Source organism: Diabrotica undecimpunctata, chromosome 1, assembly GCF_040954645.1.
Source record: "Diabrotica undecimpunctata isolate CICGRU chromosome 1, icDiaUnde3, whole genome shotgun sequence".
NCBI lineage: Eukaryota > Metazoa > Arthropoda > Insecta > Coleoptera > Chrysomelidae > Diabrotica > Diabrotica undecimpunctata.
The window spans coordinates 60,515,055-60,536,817 of record NC_092803.1 but is presented as its reverse complement, the minus strand read 5'-3'; the positions used below and the strand labels follow the sequence as shown (position 1 = coordinate 60,536,817).

The 21,763-nt window shown below is 30.8% G+C and overlaps 2 protein-coding genes across 3 annotated transcripts in view; one reads left to right on the top strand and one right to left on the bottom strand.

Annotated features, from left to right (window-relative positions):
• The first annotated feature begins 2,130 nt into the window (after positions 1-2,130).
• The window catches only part of LOC140449952 (very long chain fatty acid elongase 7-like), a 64,561-nt gene continuing 44,928 nt past the window's right edge, over positions 2,131-21,763 (top strand). Inside the window, exon 1 of one of the 2 annotated variants that reach the window (XM_072543371.1) lies at positions 2,131-2,269. The gene's annotated coding sequence lies outside the window, so the exon portion shown is untranslated. Of the gene's footprint in view, positions 2,270-12,916; positions 12,933-21,763 lie in introns of those variants that run through there. The other variant, XM_072543375.1, reaches the window with a different exon arrangement.
• The window catches only part of Sh (Potassium voltage-gated channel protein Shaker), a 566,859-nt gene continuing 559,545 nt past the window's right edge, over positions 14,450-21,763 (bottom strand). Inside the window, exon 8 of the mRNA XM_072543300.1 lies at positions 14,450-15,613. The gene's annotated coding sequence lies outside the window, so the exon portion shown is untranslated. The remainder of the gene's footprint in view (positions 15,614-21,763) is intronic.

Sequence of the window (21,763 nt, the reverse complement as noted above, 5' to 3'; positions counted from 1 at the left end):
ACTAACAAGAAAAAAAGATTTAGCACTGAAATACAGGTACGAAGGAGAAAGTGGGAAATATTTTATTGTTTTATTGCATTTTTTATGTTTTAACATAATAACTTTACCTGGTTCTTCTCTAAAATCATTTAACTTATATATAGAGATTTTAAACACTCAGTTGAATTCCTCGAGTAGTATCAATAATTTTTGTCGAAACTCAGTATAGTAAAACAAATGCTTTTCGTACTATGTGACGTCGAAGTACAAAAATTATCTGATTACATACTTTCAACGTTCTATGTTCTGGTACCGCAGTTAACTCCTTAATTCTTTTTTATTCTATATAAGTACACTATTATTTCTAGATTTATTTTTCAAAGATACCATTTTGTACTATTTCTAACGAAGCTATTATATAAAGAATACTACGATCAAAGAAGTAACGATTTATACTATCTTGACACTACAAATTTACTAGTAGAGCAGCTGCTTAAGGAATCAAAAAAATTGTAATTTACAGTTGTTTAGTGAGAAGAACCAAGTAGGTAATTTTGTTACTTTAAAAAGCCTAAATCTGTGGTATATGTATATTGCATTAATGTTTTGGTAGCTTCTAATCTAGATCAAAACAAAAGCTTAAATTTTTGGTAAAAACTTTCTTTGTCAACCAAAAGCCAATATCACTTATCACTACATCAAAATTTCTTCTTAAATTAAACAATGTTTAATAAAACTAATAGGTTGTTGACAAAAAGTAATTAACTGGTCGGCAAGATCACCGGAACTAAACCAACTTGATCTTATTCTTTGACGTTACTGAAGGAGAGTACATATCTAAACGCTGCTACAGACACACATGCAAGCTTGTCCAGCATGCGTGTTCAATATTCTTGTACAAGCACGCTTAAGTGTCTGTAGGGAAATGTGGTGAAAGCTTTGTGATTGTACAAGCGGCTTGAGGATTGAAATAAGATTGAAATAATCTTAATTATGCATGCTTTAATTAAGCGTGCTTGCGCAAGCAAAACGGTACGTGTATACCCAAGATTTTCAAGCTTGAACAAGTTGGCGTCCGTTGTGTTGCTTTCTGAGGTAGCGTTTGAGTAATTTTCGTCATGACTAATGATCTCAAAAAGGTTAACCTTGAATTATTGGAAGAGTTTATTCAAGAATACCAAAATCAGCCATATCTTTGGCACGTTAAATCCAAAGATTATCATAACAAAGCAAAGAGGGATGCAGCATACAAAATATTATTAGAAAAATCTAGGTTAATTGACGTTAATGCCGACAAGGATGCCGTTGTTAAAAAAATAAACTCCATACGGACTAATTATAGAAGGGAAAAGACAAAAAGTTAAAGATGCGGACCACTGCGGACCAGTCTGGAATAGGTGCAGTTAAAATTTATGAGTCCACACTTTCTAGTTTCTAGGTCTAAGTCTAAGTTTAGGGTGAGTCTAGTAAGCTAATGTGAGAATAGATTTTCCATTTCATCAACCATTGTTTACACCACACCGCACGCTTTTTTATTCGGGATTTTATTTTTTTTACAAGAACAGAAGCAGCCAAAGCGAGCGTATCGTCGTCCGAGCTCGACATATTTTATTAAACTACCTCTATTTATTTTATGCATGCTTGTACGTGTGGTGCCAAAGTCAAATTGTGCATACTTGTACAAAAAGATTGAACAAGCATGCTGGACAAGCTTGCAGTTGTGTATGTAGCCGCCTTTAAGAAATACATGACATTATACTAACATGATTGTATACATTATACAAAGTCCACATTATTTTTTGAAAATTAATAATAATTCTAGTTAATGTTTTCAAAGCAAAATATATTACTGATAAGCAATAGTTTCGCTAAATATAATTTGTTATAGTGGAATGTAGATAATTTACTTTTATAATGAAAATTTTTTATTTTTATATCTAATTTGTTTTGAATCAATTTACAACATCAACACACTCCTTTTTTTTTGGTTATATTGGACCTCGTTGTTCGTTTTATTTACTTACATACATTTTATTAAAACCAATAATTACACTCATTAATGCATTACGTATTTAAAAACATAATTTCTTTATAAATACACAACAACTTTTTGTTATCATCTCAATCGATAAAAGTTTCTACAGGAACTGATTCCTCCTACCGCTACTAGTTACGTTTGCATTTTTTTCAGAGTACATTGTTTCAGTGTTGGGATTTATTGATTCGTGTGGCGCCTGCAGAATAACGAAGAGAAAGCGACGTTGCCAAGTGTACTTCTCATTTTGTCTTTGTAAGTTTTAATTGCGAGATTCGGAAACAGTTCTTGGAGTAGGGCTTTTTCTTTATTTTATTGAAACGGTGTGTTTTATTTGTTTTTATGATCGTTTTGAAAATTAAGTTGAATAGTTTTTGTAACGCTTTCTCATTCAATGTTTTGTTTAAAATTTTAATTAAGTTATTTTAAAATCCAGAGAATATATTGTTTGTTAAAAAATATTTATTTAACGGTAACTGTTAAAAGTAAACATGTCGTTTTTCTTCAAAATTTTATTCTTTATTTACTCACGGAATTTAGACGTATATATGTATGTGCACAATTCTTTTTTTGGCTTATTTTTTTTATTTCGGGATAAAATTCATTCATTACAAATTCCTGGAATTTTTTTGGTTTAAATTAGAATAAATTTTCTAACAAATACAATGTATCATTGTATATAGCATATGTCTACTTCTTAAACATTTTGAATTTCAAGTTTTATAATGTTCTATGATTTTATGGAGATTTTTCAAATGTTATTTTTGTACTGCTTAAGTTCTTTTGGCGTTTCCTTATATGGCTATCTTCTTTTTTGTTTAATAATGTGACCAATATCTACATTGTTTTTAAAATAACCTTAGACAACAAGTTTTGAATTTTTTGAAATCATTTTTCTGCAAACATTAAATTTCTAATATTTATAAATTGTCATTTCAATTCAAGGTCCTTATTTTGGAAGTTTAAAGCAGTTCTTTAAAGATTTGAATATATTTTGTGATTATACATATTTTGGATTATTAACAGCTGTAATGTAAAAGATATTGACTTTTTTAGTATATTGTATGAATATAAAAATTAATTTATTTGGTTTTATCTTACATTTGGCTGCTACTGTAAGTAGTTTTTAATAGTTAACCTCTTACATCCTATTTATTTTCCATTCTCAATATTTTGATTTTATTGATATTTACTTTCTTTGACTTTCTTTAATATGAATATTCTGTTGATTGTAGTACAATTTATTTTTAAATAAAATACAATGTAAGTGTAAACATTGTTTTTTAACTGGACATAGTTGTACTTTTTACCATAAACTCTTGATTAGAATTTTACATAATTGGTTTTAGAAAGACACGCCTGCGCATCTTGAAGTTAAAATGGTATTATGAGAAATTCTAAAATTTCTAAAATTTCAATTCATTAAGAAATAATTTGGATTAACTTTATCAGATAAAGAAACTTTTGAATTGAAACTATTAGAATAGCAAATAAGACACAAGAAGTGTCTTTTTAACCTTATGTAAATATTCAGAGATGTTTTTCTCAGTTGCATGTTATATATTTTATCAAAAGGAAAATTAGCAATTGCTCGTAGATATCTATTTTCTTACATCATTGCTACAAGATAGGAGCTAGAGGATAGGAGTGATTTTCATATTAGTTTTATTGATTTCTACTCGTATGTATTTAGTTTCTACATTATGAGATAACGGAGATCATATGCGCAAATCTGTCTTTGCCCACTACGGTATGTTTTCTGCTTATTTTCCTTAATCAAAAGTTATATTTTGGATTTCTCATTATATTATTCTATATGTCCAGTATACTGTTAGTATAATACTTCATAATAACGACCTCCATTTTCTCAGAACTATGGACCATATAAAACATGTCTCATAGAACATTCTATGACCTACATTGAAATGATGACTTATATATTGTTTTTCTCATATTTGTAATAATAATTTCCCTTCTTTTGCTCTTTTACACTATATTTAAAAAAAAAACTTGAACATCGAAGTAAAAATTTTCTGTTGTAAGAGGTATATTTAATTAAAAATTAAATAAAAAATAACAAATGGATTATAAAGTTCAGAACATTTTCGGACTAATTAGTCCATCTTCAAAGAACTTTGGGAGTACTTGAGTAACTAACTACAAAATCAAACAGTGGTAGGGGTTTACATTGAAAAGAGCATACTTAAAAGTACTAAATTATACGGCAATATGCCGATGTAATTGGATCACTAACCGGAAACGATAAGTCTTTGTTCGAAGTAAAATTTCTACGTAGCAAATTGTGTATGGGAGTTTGCCAACTGATAGAAGATACCACAAGTAATTTCTTTTTATTTCCGTTATCTTAAGTCAATTATCAAACTCCCGTACACAAGTTAGGAATGTCAATTAGGGTTTCCTGGTGATCCAATTACATCGGCATATTGCCGCATAATTTAATACTTTTAAGTATGCTCTCTTGAATATAAACCCAACAATTGTTTTGTTTTACGGTTAGTTACGCAGCAGACTACAACAGAAGTTTTTTACTTCCATTTTCGAGTTTTTAACTTATATAGTATACAGCCAACTCACGGAAATTATCCCATTTTAAACTATATTTTTCTTCTGCTTATTTTTCTTATGCGCTTTGGTTCCACTTAAAGGACGATTTAATAGTTCATCTGGATATCGAAACGCCAACATAAAGTATTTTTAATTATTAAAGTTTTCAACATAGAGTCTTGTGATTTACCTTTTTTTGCAAAATTTTTGAAATTATAAATATGATTTTAATAGAACCTATATTCAAGCCATATTTATCATATTTCGGTCTCCTATTATGTCTCCTTTCGAAGGTTGGCGATCCAAATGGCAATTTTAGCTTTGGAAACAGTTGCACGAAAAATTTCTGCAGATGAACGGTCTAATCATCTCCTTAGTTCTTTTAGCCACGAGTTCTGGCGTCTTCCTACTGATCTTTTACTCTGTACTTTACCTTTCAATATCATTTGGAGTAATTCATATCTTTCATCTCTCAAGACATGACTCAAGTATTATATTTTCCTCTCTTTGATTATTCTTACTAATTCTTGTTGTTTACTCATGCGCCTAAGTACCTCATCTACGGTACCTTTTTGTATTCATAGAATTTTCAGCATTTCTCTACACATATAAATCTCAAAGGCATATATTATCTGTTTCAAAATCCATTGTTTAAGTTTCACAGCCATACAGCAAGACAGAAAAAATGTAACATCTGATCATTCCAACCTTTTAACTTTCTGAGTAATGTCTGATCTTGTAAAAAATGTTTATGTTCATCAGTGTTTTTCTCTCTCGTTCTTTTGATTCTTGCAAAAGAAACAAAAACAGGAATTATAAAATGCATGCTTGCCTTACTTCTCTTTCTAATATCCTTTATAACATAACATTATTGAATGTTATTCTGTCATCTGCTGCCAATACAGGTTTGTAACACAACTTTATCCTTTTAACCAGCGTCGGTTTTTGTTCATATTTAAGAAGTTCTTCATGGATCTAGACAATTTTGGATAAACGCTTTAAATTCATCTGAAATGGTCGATAACAGTAACCCTTATTATAATTAAAAAAAAAAAAATGATTTTAACATATATTTTTTATGATCCAGTCATATTTTTCAACCTTCGGTATCTTTTTTTTCTGTTCGTGAACTTTTAAATAGCATTCTAACCTATTTGGCGATAAATATTTGATAAATAGAATATTTTCTAAATTATCGTATAATTTGTAGAATTTGTTATTCAATTGTCTACGTCATTAATGACATTTTTTGAATTCCATTAGTATTAATTCTCTTTGTTTTAGTAGCGTTTTTGAATTTTAAATATGTCTGATTGTTAAGTTATGATTTTCGCTATAATGGCATGAATTATAACACGTTTTGTAATGTTAACTCGCTTTTTATTACCTTATTTTTAAAAAAAGTTATTAATATTTTATCAAGATCACGTGGGTGACATTATTATTTAGCTAAATCTATTCGATGCCAAGATTTTCCTTAATTTCCCTAAAGGATAATACTCTATAGTACTTAACTTTTAAGGACACGCGACTCATCTACCTCTTCAGTTTCTAGAAGTTCTAAATATTGGAATTTACGTTAGTTTAAATCAATGCACAACACATTCGATCCAAGAAGTTCTTCTTCCTTAACTGCTTATTAGTTGATCTTGATTGTTAGCATTAACCATTCGTATCTTGAGCTTTTGCTATAGAGAAACGTATGGATGTATATTCACGTGGATATTGCTATCTCTTTTTATAAGAAATTTTGCTTGTTTATTGGTGGATTGATACCTCTATGAAAGGTTGTCACCCCATCTTTTGCACGGTCGTCCTATACTTCTACTACCGATTGATGATTTATCTCTTGCTGTGTCTTACTGTTTTGACCACGCGGTCTCCCTTCCAATTTTGCTTATGTAGTTATTTCATTGTTTTGTTGTGTTTAGTATTTATTAGTTTATACACTGTACGTTACATTTTTTTACATCCTCACTTTTCTTTAGATCTCTCGGCATATTTTCTGTAATTCTTTTCAGTACTCTCATCTCTGCCGTTTCCAGTAGTCTTCGTGTTGTGGCTGTGTCGGGTCTTGTTTCTGATGCATATGTCATTATTGGTCTTACACTGGCTTTATAAATTCCTAACTTTATCTAGATGTTGACATGCCGGTTTCGCCATATCTATTTAACAGTCTATTTGCATTTTGAATTTGATCTCTCACTTTTTCGTCCAGGTCTCTATAGCTCGACAGTGTAATTCCAAGGTATTTTATTTCCATTACTTGTTTAATACTGATGCCATCGATTTATATTTGATATATGGTTGGTTCTTGGCTGATTACTATTGTTTTAGTTTTCTGAGTTGAGATTGTCATTTTAAATTGTTTTGCTCTTGTTACATATGTGAACTAGTTTGATGATATACTTTTGATGATATCATCCATGATTAAAATTAAGAGCATATGCTTCAATAAGTCCCCTTGTCTTTCTGCGCTACCTAACTCTATAGGTTCTGTAAATTGTCTATCTATTCTGACTTTTATTTTGTTGTTTTGGTAAATGTTTTTAATATTCTTTATGATAGCTAGCGGAACTTGTCTATTATACAGAAGATGGATTACATTTTTGAGTCTTACTCTGTCAAATGCTTTCCTCAATTGAGACACAGAAATGCTGGTCTATTATATAAGATTGCATCCTAATACGATCTTGCGCCCCAAAAACCCTGTTGGTAATATGCTAGTTTTATATTCTTCCAGTATTTTATTAATCAATGAAATAATTTTGTTAATTGATGTTAATTGTTCTGTCATTGCTGCTCCACAATATTTCAGTAATTCGTTTGATATTTTGTCTTTACTTGCAGATTTTCCCTTCTTCCGCGTTTCTTGGACTTCTTGTGTATTTATATTAACTACTTTATTTGTGGTTATTTCTGATGTTTTCGGTCCTAGCGTCATTTGTTTTTTCCCTGCATAGAGCTTTTTTAGATAGTGAATTTATGTATCCTTTTCTATATGTTTTGATTCTATTAGTTCCTTTACCTCAGTCCTGTGACCTGTTATAAAGCGCCATATTTCCTTTTCAGACCATACAATAATTTAGGATGCAATAATTTTGTTAAACATCCCAAATACTACATAAATTATAAAAAATAAGAAACACTTGGGCACATCTACTTCTTAAAATTTTTACTAACATAACATCTTTATAATGTTCTGAAACTATTTTCTTGTGGCATTTTATTATTATTTACCAGTCTTAATGGGAATTAACCACAGTTTCAGATGAAAATAAGTCTATTTGACGTTTCGATTTCCACTTCGTAACGATTTTTGAAGTGGAAATTAAAAAGGCCAAAACAAATCTATATTTATCTGAAATAATGGTTAATTTTCATTAAAGATAGTAAATCATATCGTTAATTTATCCCATAATTATTTAGTAACCATAAATATAAAATATTTGCATATTTACAAAATTAATTTCCTTACACAAAATATTTGAGTCAGATTTAGATAGCTAGATCTTACGGAAAATATGGTAAAAAATATATCACATCGTATAGTATCAAACATTTTAAGTACCTACGACTAGAGGTCCCAAAACAGTGCAAACATGGCATACCTATGGGGCACGCGCACGGTCAATTCGTCTACGCGGGTGGATATGTAACAAGGGCTAAAGCTAATCCAACCCTAGGTATTAAGCTTCACACAGCCCAAAAATACAAGCACTTAAAACAGTGCCGGTAACTAATGAAAAGTTCGGTGTGAGCACTACACAGCTTTCATCGCATAACGCCATTTTGGCGGGCTAACTAGCTACCGAAACGTTGGGTTCCATACAGACATGTTTTTGGTATTTTTTTTTGGTTTTGATAACCGTGAAATACAATTCATAAGAACCTTTTAAGAATGTTTATAGCTATTTGCAACAACATTAAATTAAGATTCGTGCATACCTTTCTAGGAGACGTATAATAAATATAGTAATATCATTAAAATTATTTTAGAATTGAAAATACTTTGTAGCCATATTTTAACAGTTAACGTAAATAGTTTTGTGTTGTTTAGTTTATGACAATTTGATAATTATATTAAATAATCAACTTCGTCGTTAACCTCTATCACGAAAACTCTAAAAATGAAGCAGTCCTTATAAAAGTACTACCGTAACATCCGGAAAAACCCGAAATATTTTTGTACTTCACATTTTTAGGATTTTTCCAGAACTATTGTTATAAACGTAAAAATAAATAATTTGTTTTTTCAAAACAATTTTTCTTTTCAACTGAATGTTGTTATAGAACATTCAGTTGACTGGACAGTGATTGGATTTTGACTAATAGTAGCAATCTGCTAAAAAAATGTAACACAATCCTTTTAAATGTAATACAGACTGATTAAATATTCGTTATTTATTTATTATTTTTTATCGTTGTTAAATGTCTATATATAAAGGTATTTTCTAAACGTTGTTGCCGTATGGCTATAAGTTTCTTATTTCAGTGCAAGGTTCTCTACAGAGCAAATTCTATATTTTAAACGGTTGAAGTTTTATCAATATTATTAAAAAAACTTTGTATGACCTATAAAAGCTAATTTATCACATATTCTTCACTTATTTTACTATTTCTATGTTAACTTTAAGGCAAATTTAGTTTAACAATAAAAGAATAAAACATAATCTCACACTTTAGGGTCTATGCAAGAATATATCCAGAAGAAACAACCTACGAATATATTAAAGCTAAAGGAGTTAAAGGACGTGGCGGTTCTAATGCTCCCTTTTAAAAGGAAACATAATATTGATATAGAGATGAACATTTATTTTCTAAAAGAGTCAAACCCATAGAATACAACAATTTAAAAAATCTTAAAAAAACCCCCAACAGAATACAACATAATAAATTAATTCGAAGTGGAAGTTAAGTTTCTTAACTATACTTATTCAATATTTAGTTAAGCATTACAAGACGAACAAGTGATATTATGGATATTATTGAGTAAATGTGCGGAACGTTTTTAATATTTTTTAAACTGTGACGACGGAGAAGAAAAAAAAAGTGAAAACTACTTCTTGGCCCAAAATATGCTCTAATTTGCTAGGCCAGAGATTTTCTGAACACCATTGTTAGGAAAGCTTGACAAAGCGCCTTGAGACAAATATAATAAAAAAATGTTTCAAGAAAGCATACAATTGTTCTATAACAATATCAGCGCTAATAACACAGACTTGTTTGCAAAATATGCATAGACACTTAACTTCGCAATAAATGTAAACTTTTTTTCCTTATTGTTACCTTCTTAATTAGATTCGAACGGTATAGAGGATTTGGTAGTCTAATGACAGGTAATGTGTTAATTAACTCTTAAATGCTATTTGATTCACTCAATTGCAGTTATTAGTCTCGAGTCCGTATTTTTTATTTCATTTAAATAATTTATTCTGTCTCAACACTAGTTTGTGCTTCCTTAATGATTTAAAAGAATTAAAGAGAGTGTCATAAAGGACACTATCATATAAAATGGAAGAAAGAAGAATAAAATAGAAACGACATGATCTTTGACACTTTGACATTTTGCTATAAAGGTCACATTTTAACTTATTCTGTGCTCGTTCAATTAATTTTATATTTAAGAACTTGTTCTTAGTTACTATTTTTATTTAATTATTTATTATTTGTTATTTTTCATGTATTTTGTTCGTAAACTAATATTTTTTGTTTTAAAAATGTTTTCTTCAGTCTCTGTTTATTTATACAATATATCATTTTTTGAAACAGAAAAATATTTCCATTGAGTATAATAATGCCTGTTTTATTTTTTATTGATCTACAATTAATTCTAATCTTTATAATCATACCGTTAAAATCTTAATATTGCATTATCTTGACATCTCTCTTTTCTACTTGCCATCATTTTTCCAAAAAGTGGATTTTTAAAATCTATATCAGTAATATTTACAACTCTTTAACTGCTCTCTTGAGATTGTAGTTGTGTTTATTCTATTCAGATTTTGTTTACGATATTTCTTTTCATCATCGTAGTCATTAACATCTTGACAGATGTTTTGTAGTTTATCTTTGAGCTTCAGCAGCTTGGACAGTTTGGTTTATCATCGGTTAACTGTTCTGCGGCCTCCGTTCCTCCGTATACTGTCTGTTGAGAAGTTTTTTTAGGATTTCTACGTATCGCTGTGGAAATTTACAGTGTTGACGTTGATTCTAAGGCCTTCCTAGTGTCAACAACCGCTTAATCTGGTGATTATTTTAAAGGATATGATACAGGAAAAAATCTAGACTTAACTGTAATAGGAATACGTTGATTGGGTTTAATTTCATCTAGAAACATTCGTCCAACGAGCCGTCCATGAATTCGAAGTAGTCGTTTCTTTATCCACATTTCAAACGCGTCTATGCGTCGCCTATCTGATTATTGGATAGTTAAAGTTTCCCATGCGTAGTAAAATATGAAAAAGGCCAGAGTTGAAATGCGTTTTTGCATTTCGGGTTCGCACTGCAACTGCCGAGATATATCATCAAGGAGCATCTGTCATTATTTTGGGCCTCAAGTAATTGTTGTTGGCGGTCAATAACCATGATTTTGGTTTTGTTATAGTTAACCATAAGTCCAAACTATCTACTTTGAGTTTTTTTAATTAGTAATTTCTCCTGAACAAGAAACTAGAAGTGTAGTGTCGTCTTCGAAATGCAAATGACATTACCTAAATCTACTCTTTCCTCCCTAGATGTTAAATAATAAAAAAGGTAAAACGTATCATTGGCGTACTCCCTTCTCCAAAACGCATTTATCATATAGGCAGTATGTTCCACATTTTACCCCATCTAACATGGTCAAATGTCTTAGTATAAACGGTAAACAAATTTCGGAATCTGATGTCCTATGACTTTTTCTATGATATTTCCTTCATTTGAAATTTATTGTCTCTGTTCTTCTACTCTTCGCAAATCCAGCCTACTCAGGTACTATTTGCGACGACATTATTGGCGTGAGATATTAGAGCTAGTAGTTTATAATTATTACAATTATTTGTTGGACCTTTCTTATGTAGAGGTATGATTATAGCCTTTTTCCAATACTCAAACCAGATCTGATTGCACAATCGATGTATTATTTCTCAGCCCACAGCACTAGATGCTTTAAGACATCAGCGGTTCTGCAATCAGACCCTGCTTCTTTGTCTATCTTAAGTCTTTTCAGAGCAAATTCAAACTTTGAAAAAAGTATGTTAGATTCGGATTCAAAGACTGCGTTGTCGTTGTCTGCGAGTGGAGTGCTGCTGAGAAGAGTGGAAAGAGGTGGAGGCCTGACATCCAGGTTCACGCGGGAAGTCTGCAGAGATCAGATATGCATTGGCGTATAAAGACTTAAAATATGACCTCCAAACATCTATAACTTTGTCCAAATTAATTTGTATATTACCTTTGATACTCATCTTTAATATACCAATAATTCCGTTTAAATTTAAATTTAAATTTAATTTACGTGTGAATAATCTGACTGTTCTAACGTTCTTCAACAAGGTAATATTATCTGCTACACTTTTTAGGACCGTTTTTGTTTTTTATATTATTATATTCCTTATATTTCATTTACATTGTGTCTATTTTTGTTCACCCAATATCATCTTCTGTAGTATATTCGTTAACAAAATCTCTGCTGTGTATCCCATTATACTTTTTTAACATTGATTTATCTAATGCTTTTATCTTTATCTATATCTATAATTAATCTAATCTATTCTTGATCGTACTAGTTTTCTGTTGATGCCTTCGTTGGTTGGCATATTCTTAGGTAGTATTTTGGATTGCTAGATTTAAATTAACTATATAGATCTTTTCCTTTAATATAATCATATTTGTCTATTTTTACGTATTATGAAGTAGCTTGTATTTCAGATAAATATGTCTATGGTACCTCATTATATTCTTTCATTTTTTTACATTTTAAAAGTTAACTCTTAACTAACTTAGTAACTCTTTCAAATGTTTTTAATCTGTAAGTGTGTAAAATATGCATTTTATTATCATCCATTAAATTTATCGGCATCATGTTATATGCAGCAAACGGTAAATAAATTCAAATTTCCTTGCTCATTCATATGAATTGATTTTAACATAAGTATTACAAAAGCAAAAATAATCAATAACTTAATATCGCTTTACAGGTGTAAAAATTTATTTTTATATTTTTTATTTGCATTACCCATTGTATGTAGAAATGCGAAATTTGCATTTGATCGACACAAAAAACTTACAGCTACTACTGCATCTAAAATAGAATGATCTAGTAATAGGGTAATGTGTAGTGACATGCCATTACTATTGTGATGTTACTTTTATGGTAAGCAGTTTATTTTTCTATATTTTCTAGTAAAGATCACAGATTTAAATTGAAAGCATGAATTTATTTTTCCTTAAGCGCTTAGTTTCCGGGCCTATCCATGAGATGGCGACTCTAATGAACTTTTTATTTGACATTTTGGTAGTCCTTATCTACAAAAGCATACTGTCAAAATGTTCATGTCATTTGGATTATTATTTACCGGGCTACAGTGTTTGAAATGACAAGACTTTTGTGATTTTTATAAACAATTGATTCAATTGACATTGAAATTAATATTGAAAGCAATTGTTACTGTTATTTGATGGGAAAAAGCACACTTCAAACTGAGCATTGAATCAAAAAGTGTTACCGAAACTCTGCTACATTGACTATGACCATTAAATGATGGTTTGATAAATTCAATCGAGGCAGTACCGACACCAATGATTGCTGAAAAATATTATGGAAAAAAGCAAGAACTGAAGTTCTTCAAGGATACACTCTTCAAAATTTTCAAAGTATCGCATTTTGATTATTATACATTAAAATTTGGATATGAGAAAGCTGCTTTCTAAATGTGTGCCTCGTTTTCTCACACCAAAACAAAAACAACAACGAATTGATGAATCTCGGCGCTGTTTGGACAGGTTTAATTAGTATAAGTGGAAGTTATTGCATCGGTATGTCACAATGGATTAAACATGAAACCATTACTTTACTTTGAAGAAATCAAATCTGCAGTCATCTGAGTAGAAATTACCGTAGAAAGTCTTCCAAAGCCACCAAAGATGCAACAAACCACTGGAAAGATTATGGCCTCTAGAATTTGGAACCCACAAGAAATTATTTTCATTGACCATTTAAAACATAAAGAAACCATCAACAGCATCTACTATATTGGTTTATTGGAGCATTTGAAGACCGAAATCACAAAAAAAATGCCTTTTTTGTTCAAGAAAAAATTGTTTCACCAAGACAATATGCTGTTTCACAAGTCGATGAAAACGATGACAAAAATGCACGAATTTGACTTGGAATTGCTTCCGTATCCACCTTTTACTCCAGATCTGGCCCCCAATGATTACTACCTTTTTTCCGATCTTTAAAAATTATCCGTGGAAAGAGAAAGAGATAAATTACAGTCTAATTTGAAGCCAAAGATAAACCGTTTTGTAAGGGCGGTATAGAAAAATTGGAAATGTATGTATATATCTATGTAGCCTAATTAATTTTTTTTTTATTTTTTTATTATACCTATTAAGTCATTTGTTGTGGACATAGGTTATAAGAATTAACAAAAGAAAAACCAGTAAGCTTCCGGTCTTTGTTCAAGTTGGTGTCTTTATTGTTGAATCTTAAATAAATTCAAATATTTGTCGACGCGTTTAGTAATTCCCGTTATTGAAGAATAAAATAATCGAAATTCTCATAGCGTAACTAGATACTTTTTTATAATCCAACACAGATACTCGTATTTCGGAAAAAATAAGTAATAATCAGTATTTTAGTTTAATTTTATAGCTGGTAAGTGATAACAGTAATATTTTTTTTATTTTATATTTATTTTTTTCTATTATATTCCTCCTAATTTTCTTTGGCGCCCATTTAAGCTATTTTGGCTTTTATTTACCTATGATTTCTTAAAGGCAAAATTTAGTTAAATTGAAACTGTTCATCCAAAAAATATTACTAAATTGTAAAACTAATTAAATGATAAATATAATGTTGAGCTATTAGCAATGACTTTTAAAAATTTGAAACATGGATCTGTACGATTTCATAACTAGTTATTTCCTTTTATCATCACAAATTAGACTCGAATATACAAATACATCACCTGCAGACTAACAACTGCAGTATTTATCAATCACTTAACCGATTGTAAAAGAACTAAACGATGATAATGAAAACATTTAAAAGAAGAATGAAGCCGTTCGAAAAAATGTCTATTAAAATAACCAAAGAAATAAATATGTGGAAGAGACAAGATAGATTGTAATTGACCGAAATATTAAGCTCAAGAATGTTGTAGATATAGTTTACATAGAAAAGAATTTTGATGATTGATTTGCAGAGAAAAAGGTTTCGTTATAAGCTTTAGTAAATAATATATAAATTTTTTTAAACAAATGTAAATAAACTGACAATTAATTCAATGGGTGCATTTAATGTAAAATATGCACATTTAGTTTGGTAAATCAGGTCTGTATAGAACGCAAACGATCATCGGCAGCCAATGGTGTTGTTACTCAATCGTTATCATTAAAATTTATTTATTATCTATAGGTATTTATTATGTAATTATGTAATATTTTTTGGCAGGATATCTCACCCAAAAACAATCGTAATGGTTGTACAAAAGTACCGAATAAAGGTTCTAGGAATTTCATGTAACAGTCCGAAAAATGTACGGATCACTACGCACAGACACTCGCGATAAGTGACTCTTGAAGATGATGGCACGGTTGTTGCTATTTCTACTCCTCTTCCTCCTCCTCGTCTCCTCTTCCTTCTCCTCCTTCGGCGCCTTCTCCTTCTTTTCCTTCTTCTTCTACTTGGTGTTTTCGACGCAGTCGCAGTCGCTTTGGCTTCTGATGCAGAAGATCTCGTCGGAGGAGAAAGACGACTATCACGCGGGGGACAGCAAAGTGGGCAGCGGGGAAGAATCATCGGCGGTCGTATGCGCAGCGCATCCGTCACTAAAACAGAAGATAAATTAGTATATCACTAATATATTTTATAAGCATCTCTATAATATTTATTGACCTTGAGAAAGCCTATGGCAGACACTCCACGAGATTGGGTGGTAAGCACTGGATAAGAAAGAAGTTTTAGCTATTTAATATACAATTATCGTAGAACATATATATCTGGAATAACAATTTCAATGTGAAAACTGGACGTAGAAGACGCTGACCAGTTTCATATGAACGTAAGAAGATACCGGGGCATTAGTTTTAAACTAAAATATATTTTAAATATGTTAAATCAGATAACATGTTAAATAATGTCATTGTTAAATATTATGTCAATAACAATTATTGGGTTTTATGAATAAACTTCTTAGTGTGTAATAATGTATACACATGATCTGTTGGTAGGAAATTGAAAAAGAACATTAGGATAAAGTGTTCAAAAATAGGTATTAACACAAATATAAATAAGAGATAATAGAATAAAATAAAAATCAACAGTTTTATAATAAATACTTTTACCTCTCAGAACAAAATTAATATTTCTTTTATTATGGGCGTCAAATTATACCTCATTTTACACACACACACAGACACACACATAAATATAGTATATATATATATATATATATATATATATATATATATATATATATATATATATATATATATCATAAAAGGATTATTATAGAAGCAATACGATCATTATCTCTTATAAAAAGCTGCATGTCTAATATATACTTTTCATTACAAAATCATTTCTATCGTCAAATCAAAGGTGCCCCAATGGGATCCCCACTTTTTCTTAATAGCTAATATTTACATGGAACATTTTGAAACAACAGCCCCGTCCTCATCAAATCCCAAACCGGCCTGCTGGTTATGGTACATTGATGACACCTTTGTCATTTGGCCTCATGGTAAAGACGCATTAGATCTCTTCCTCCTCCACCTGAATGAAATACATCCCAGTATTCACGATGGAACTTGGGTCTCTAAGATCTGTAGAACTCTTAACCCTATAAACATTAAAACAAACCATCATCACTACAAGTTGTCCAATCTCGCCAGATCCGTATAAGTCCCCAATAAAGATCATGTTGTCTACGAGATCCCTTGTTCCAGTTACCCACGAACGTACATAGGACAAACAAATCGACGAATCCCTTTAGCCTTAGTAAAGCAAAAACCATCGCTCCTATCCGCTCCTCAAAATAGAAAATTATCCGTAAGGCCATCAAAATTAAAAAATGTCCTAACAGCATAAACACGCGCGATGACGCTAAAAGATTGCCGGCGACCGCAGCCTCAGCGACAACGCGCCAACCGATCCCGCTTAGACCATTTTCGCTCATACAGTTCCAGGGCATACTGGGGGTATAAAAGCAGCTACATAAAGTATATTAAAATATTGTACTTACATAACTATATAATTTTAATAAGTTAAGTTTTAATGTTTTGTCAATTTTTTATACTAGTTGCATACAATGTTATTTAATTCTAATTTCATTGTATTTACTGATACCATATTTTAGCATATCCTTAAGAAGCAAATAAATTTTGCGAACGCTTGATTAAAGAACAAAGAGTTTCACTTTCCTGCCCTATTAATGACTGCAACCCCAAAATAAAATTTTATTTTACATAACGTGTCAGTCAATAATACCTAACTACCTTATACATATATATATATATATATATATATATATATATATATATATATATATATATATATATATATATATATATATATATATATATATATATATATAAGTAAGTAAAAAGTAATGGCATGTCTCGCAAGACAGAAAACCAAAAATGGTATATCGATGGAAGGCAACCGTATATACGTATTTCTGACTATTGGTCGTCTTCAGTACGGTGCAGCCAAGTTAGAAAAGGAGCATATAAACTTGGGAAAGGATCAATACAGGAACAATGCAACCAATTTGTGGCATTATATATATATATATATATATATATATATATATATATATATATATATATATATATATATATATATATATATATATATATATATATATATATATATATATATAAAGTAGTTAGATATTGGTAGGGTCAAAAACTAAAACACCCTTGTCCCTACTGGAACAAGTTAATACCATTTATCACATACCTTGTGCTGAGTGTGACTCATGTTATATCGGTCAGACTGGGAGATCATTGAAAGGGCGCCTTACTACTCATCGTAGTGACATTAATTTATCTTAACATACTTATGCTCTTGCCCAGCATGCTATTGATACCAAGCATAAGATAGACTTTAATGAAGTTAAGATTCTTGGCACAGAACGTAATCGTCAAAAGACAGTTTTTGGAAATGTGTTCAATACTTAAACACCCTAATGCTCTTAACAAGAGAACAGACATCAGTAACTTGAGCCAAATATATCATGCTTTAATATTGCAGAATTAGGCTTAACAAGCTATTTACTTTATCATTTTCATTTAAGGTGTACAGGTTTACCATATTTTCATATTTTTTTATTAAATAATTAAATACATATAAACATATAAATAATAAATTTAAATAAAATAAAAAAACAAAGAAATATTTCTTACTTATATTAACTTAAACATATGTAACTTTTGACATAGTCACTAGTTGCATATTCATATATATTTATTAACATATAAAATAATTTTAATATAAAATAGAATACAAGAAATATTTCTTACTTATATTAACTTACACGTATGCAACTTGCATTACTGTTGACCTAGTCTCGTGTTGCACATACACAGATTTGTATTAACGGTTTTTAATCAAATAGTTCAATACAGTTATATAATTGATGTGATTGATAGAATCCTTTTTTTCATTTGCAGCTTCAAGTTATGAACCTTGGAATGTTGGAAATTATAATTGATCTTCACCTGTGGCTGATTAACCATCCACAACGTTGACGATACATATATGAGTTTTTGGTTTGACCTCACTTGTTTTGTGTGTTTTTTCTTAGCCGATCAATGGGAGAAATTTGGTGTTATTAACCACCTTTCCTTTCATTTATTGGTTCCTTACAAGCAGGTTGTCACCCAAACTTATCCTATCATTTAAATAAACCGCTCTATCATTAGGGTTGGTATTTCACCTTGCTGTTCTGTCATAATTAATGACCTCAAGGTTTTTACTGTCTTTTACGTTGATGGCGTGATTGTCTTAATTGAACACCATTTTACCGGCAGCATTCAAGAAGCCAGGAGTGGTAATTTCATTATACATTAAATTATTCAATTTCAATATTAATTAATATAATAATGCTACCTAAAGTAAAAATTAAATCATAACTATTGCTATATTGTTGGAAGTGTTTCTTTGATTCTCTTAGTTCTTCATTCTCTTTTTTAATGTTTTTTTTTTAACTTATACATTTATATAAAAAAACAAAACCACATGTACTTTTTGCTGTGCTTAGTTTGAACAAATTGTTAACTTATCTAGTTTAATTTATTGTTTATACATCATAATCGTATAATGTCCATTTACTTAAGTGTCTTTACAACTTTGTTATCACTGACTGCTACCTATCTTTTTAAGATAACACATGTAACAACTTTTCCATGCTTGTGTGGTTTTTTCATATTGTTCTTTTTAGATGAACTGATGATGCTTTCTGATTAAGAAAGCGAAACGTCTTCAATAAATAGATGAAGTAGCCGTCAACTTTGTCTTTTTTCTCCACCTTTTGACCGAAAAAACCCACCACTCTTCTGAGTGATCCTTAATTTATATATATATATATATATATATATATATATATATATATATATATATATATATATATATATATATATATATATATATATATATATATATATATATATTTAAATATGTGTGTGTGCAGTAATGCATTGATTAGTGATCAATGTAGCAGTGTCTAGGGGCTCGGGAGATTGAGACCTCGGAGATTGAAGAAGACATTAAAGAGGATGTCGATGCTGATATGAAAAAAATACGTAATCTCTCAAATAATTATCCAATGAAACATTGAGGGCAAGAGATGAGTAGGTTGCAAACAAATCTAGGTCAAGGCTACGGAATATTAAGAACTGAGCTGAATAAGAGCTTTTGCATGCCGCAAAAGACAAATGTCTGGCCTTAAGATAATTCGCCAATGCAATATAGGTGCATGACACTATAAGAAGAAAGTATTCTCTCTTCTTTCATTTTTTCTAAATGTCTCATATATATATATAATAACGGATTTATTACGGCTGTCGCCGCTTCTCCGCCCCCAATTTCCATCTTTTTCTGTCATATGCAGTTGCCTCTTCTAAGTCTCTTGCCGCCATTGCTTCATCAATATCGTTGCGCCAACTTCTCCGTGGTCGTCCTCTCTTTCTTCTTTCAGGAGGGATCCATTCCAGTACTCTCCTAGGCCATCTGTACTCTGGCATTCTTTTAACATGTCCGAACCAGATTAATTGTTTTCTTTCTATGTCATCATTGATATTTCTCTCCATTTTCATTTCGTTTCTTATTTGTTCGTTTCTAACTCTCTCCAGTTTCGATCTACCGCAGCTTCGTCTCAGATAATCCATTTCTGTCGTCATAAGTTTGTTTTTATTAGCTTTGGTGACGTCCCATACTTCCGAACCGTAAAGTGTAATACTTTGAACTATACTACCGTAAATGTGTTTTTTGGTTTCTCGTCGAATTGTTTTTTGCCAGAGAAGAGAGTTTAAGGCACGGGTCGCTGCTCTGCCCTTGTTTATTCTTTCCCTGATTTCATCTGCGCTATTTCCCTTCTTGTTGAAAATGACCCCCAAATATTTGCAGGATTGCACGCCTTTGATTTTGTCGTCTTCCAAGACTAGGTCACATATTTCATCTGTTCCCACTGAGAGATATTCACATTTTGTCATATTCATGTTTAGACCTGCCACCTCATATTCTTCTTGCAGTTTTCTTACCATATAGCTAAGATCGTAGCTGTCTTCGGCAATTACTACCTGGTCATCCGCAAAGAAAAGTGTATATAGCTTGTTTTCTTCCACCGTTATTCCCATGTTTCTACATTTTTTTACCCATTTCACTAAGGATCTGTCCAAATAGATTTTAAATAAGGTGGGTGACAGACAGCAGCCTTGTCGTAGTCCTTTTGTTGTTTGAAAAGGAGAGGTGATTTCTTGTCCCATTTTAATTCTCGCAAAGTTTTGTTCGTAATATTTTTGAGTGGCGTTAATAAGAATTGGGTTTATTTTCAAGTTACCCATTTCTATCCATAGTTGGGAGATCGGTACACTGTCATATGCTTTTTCCAAATCTATTAAAGCTATATGAGTTTCTCTATTTCTCTGCACTCGTTTTTCCATTGCAATTTTTAATGTGAAGATATTATCCATAGTGGAGCGTCCGGCCCTAAATCCCGCTTGTTCTTCGGGTTGTTTGTCTTTGATATCATTTTCTATCAGGTTTCGTAGTACTTTTGAGTATAGTCGGCCTATAGTAGCAATCACTGCGATCCCTCTATAGTTTTTAGGATCCATCTTTGTGCCTTTCTTGTGTATTGGAGAGATATACGATTGTCTCCATTCTTCTGGAACTTCTTCTCCTAAATGTCTCAACCATCTTAATATTGATGATTAAAACTTCTGATATCCAAGGCTCTTTAAAGGGACTATGATCTCAGCATTTTTTTTCTTTGACCTCAAAGGATTGTGCTCAACATTATCCTTTCCCATATATTTATTTTTTTCTTCTGTATAGTGTAGCACTATACAGAATGTGGAAGTTTTGTTTTTGCTAGTGTGGAAGGCCTGTCTCAAACTACTTTGTATATGTGTATGTTAGCTCATCTCACCATTTTAAAAGTAAGGATTTAATGTAAACCTCCTAAATTTTTTTTGTATGCTTGCTTCTAGCTCAAAGTCATCTATTCTGCTCTCATGTGTGCTATTTCTCAGGTAAGTGAAATTTTCAATTTGTTTTAATTCTAGGGCGTCATCTGCGGTATTGTTGATTTTGAAGATTACCTGTTTTCTTAATGTTGTTGAAAGTACTGTAAATTTTATGTACTTTGATTATTTTTTTTTACTGAGGTTTAAAGTACACAGCATACATTCTCAACACGTAGTGTTGGAAACTTGTACTGTACTTTGTACTGATATGAATTGTTATATCTCTAA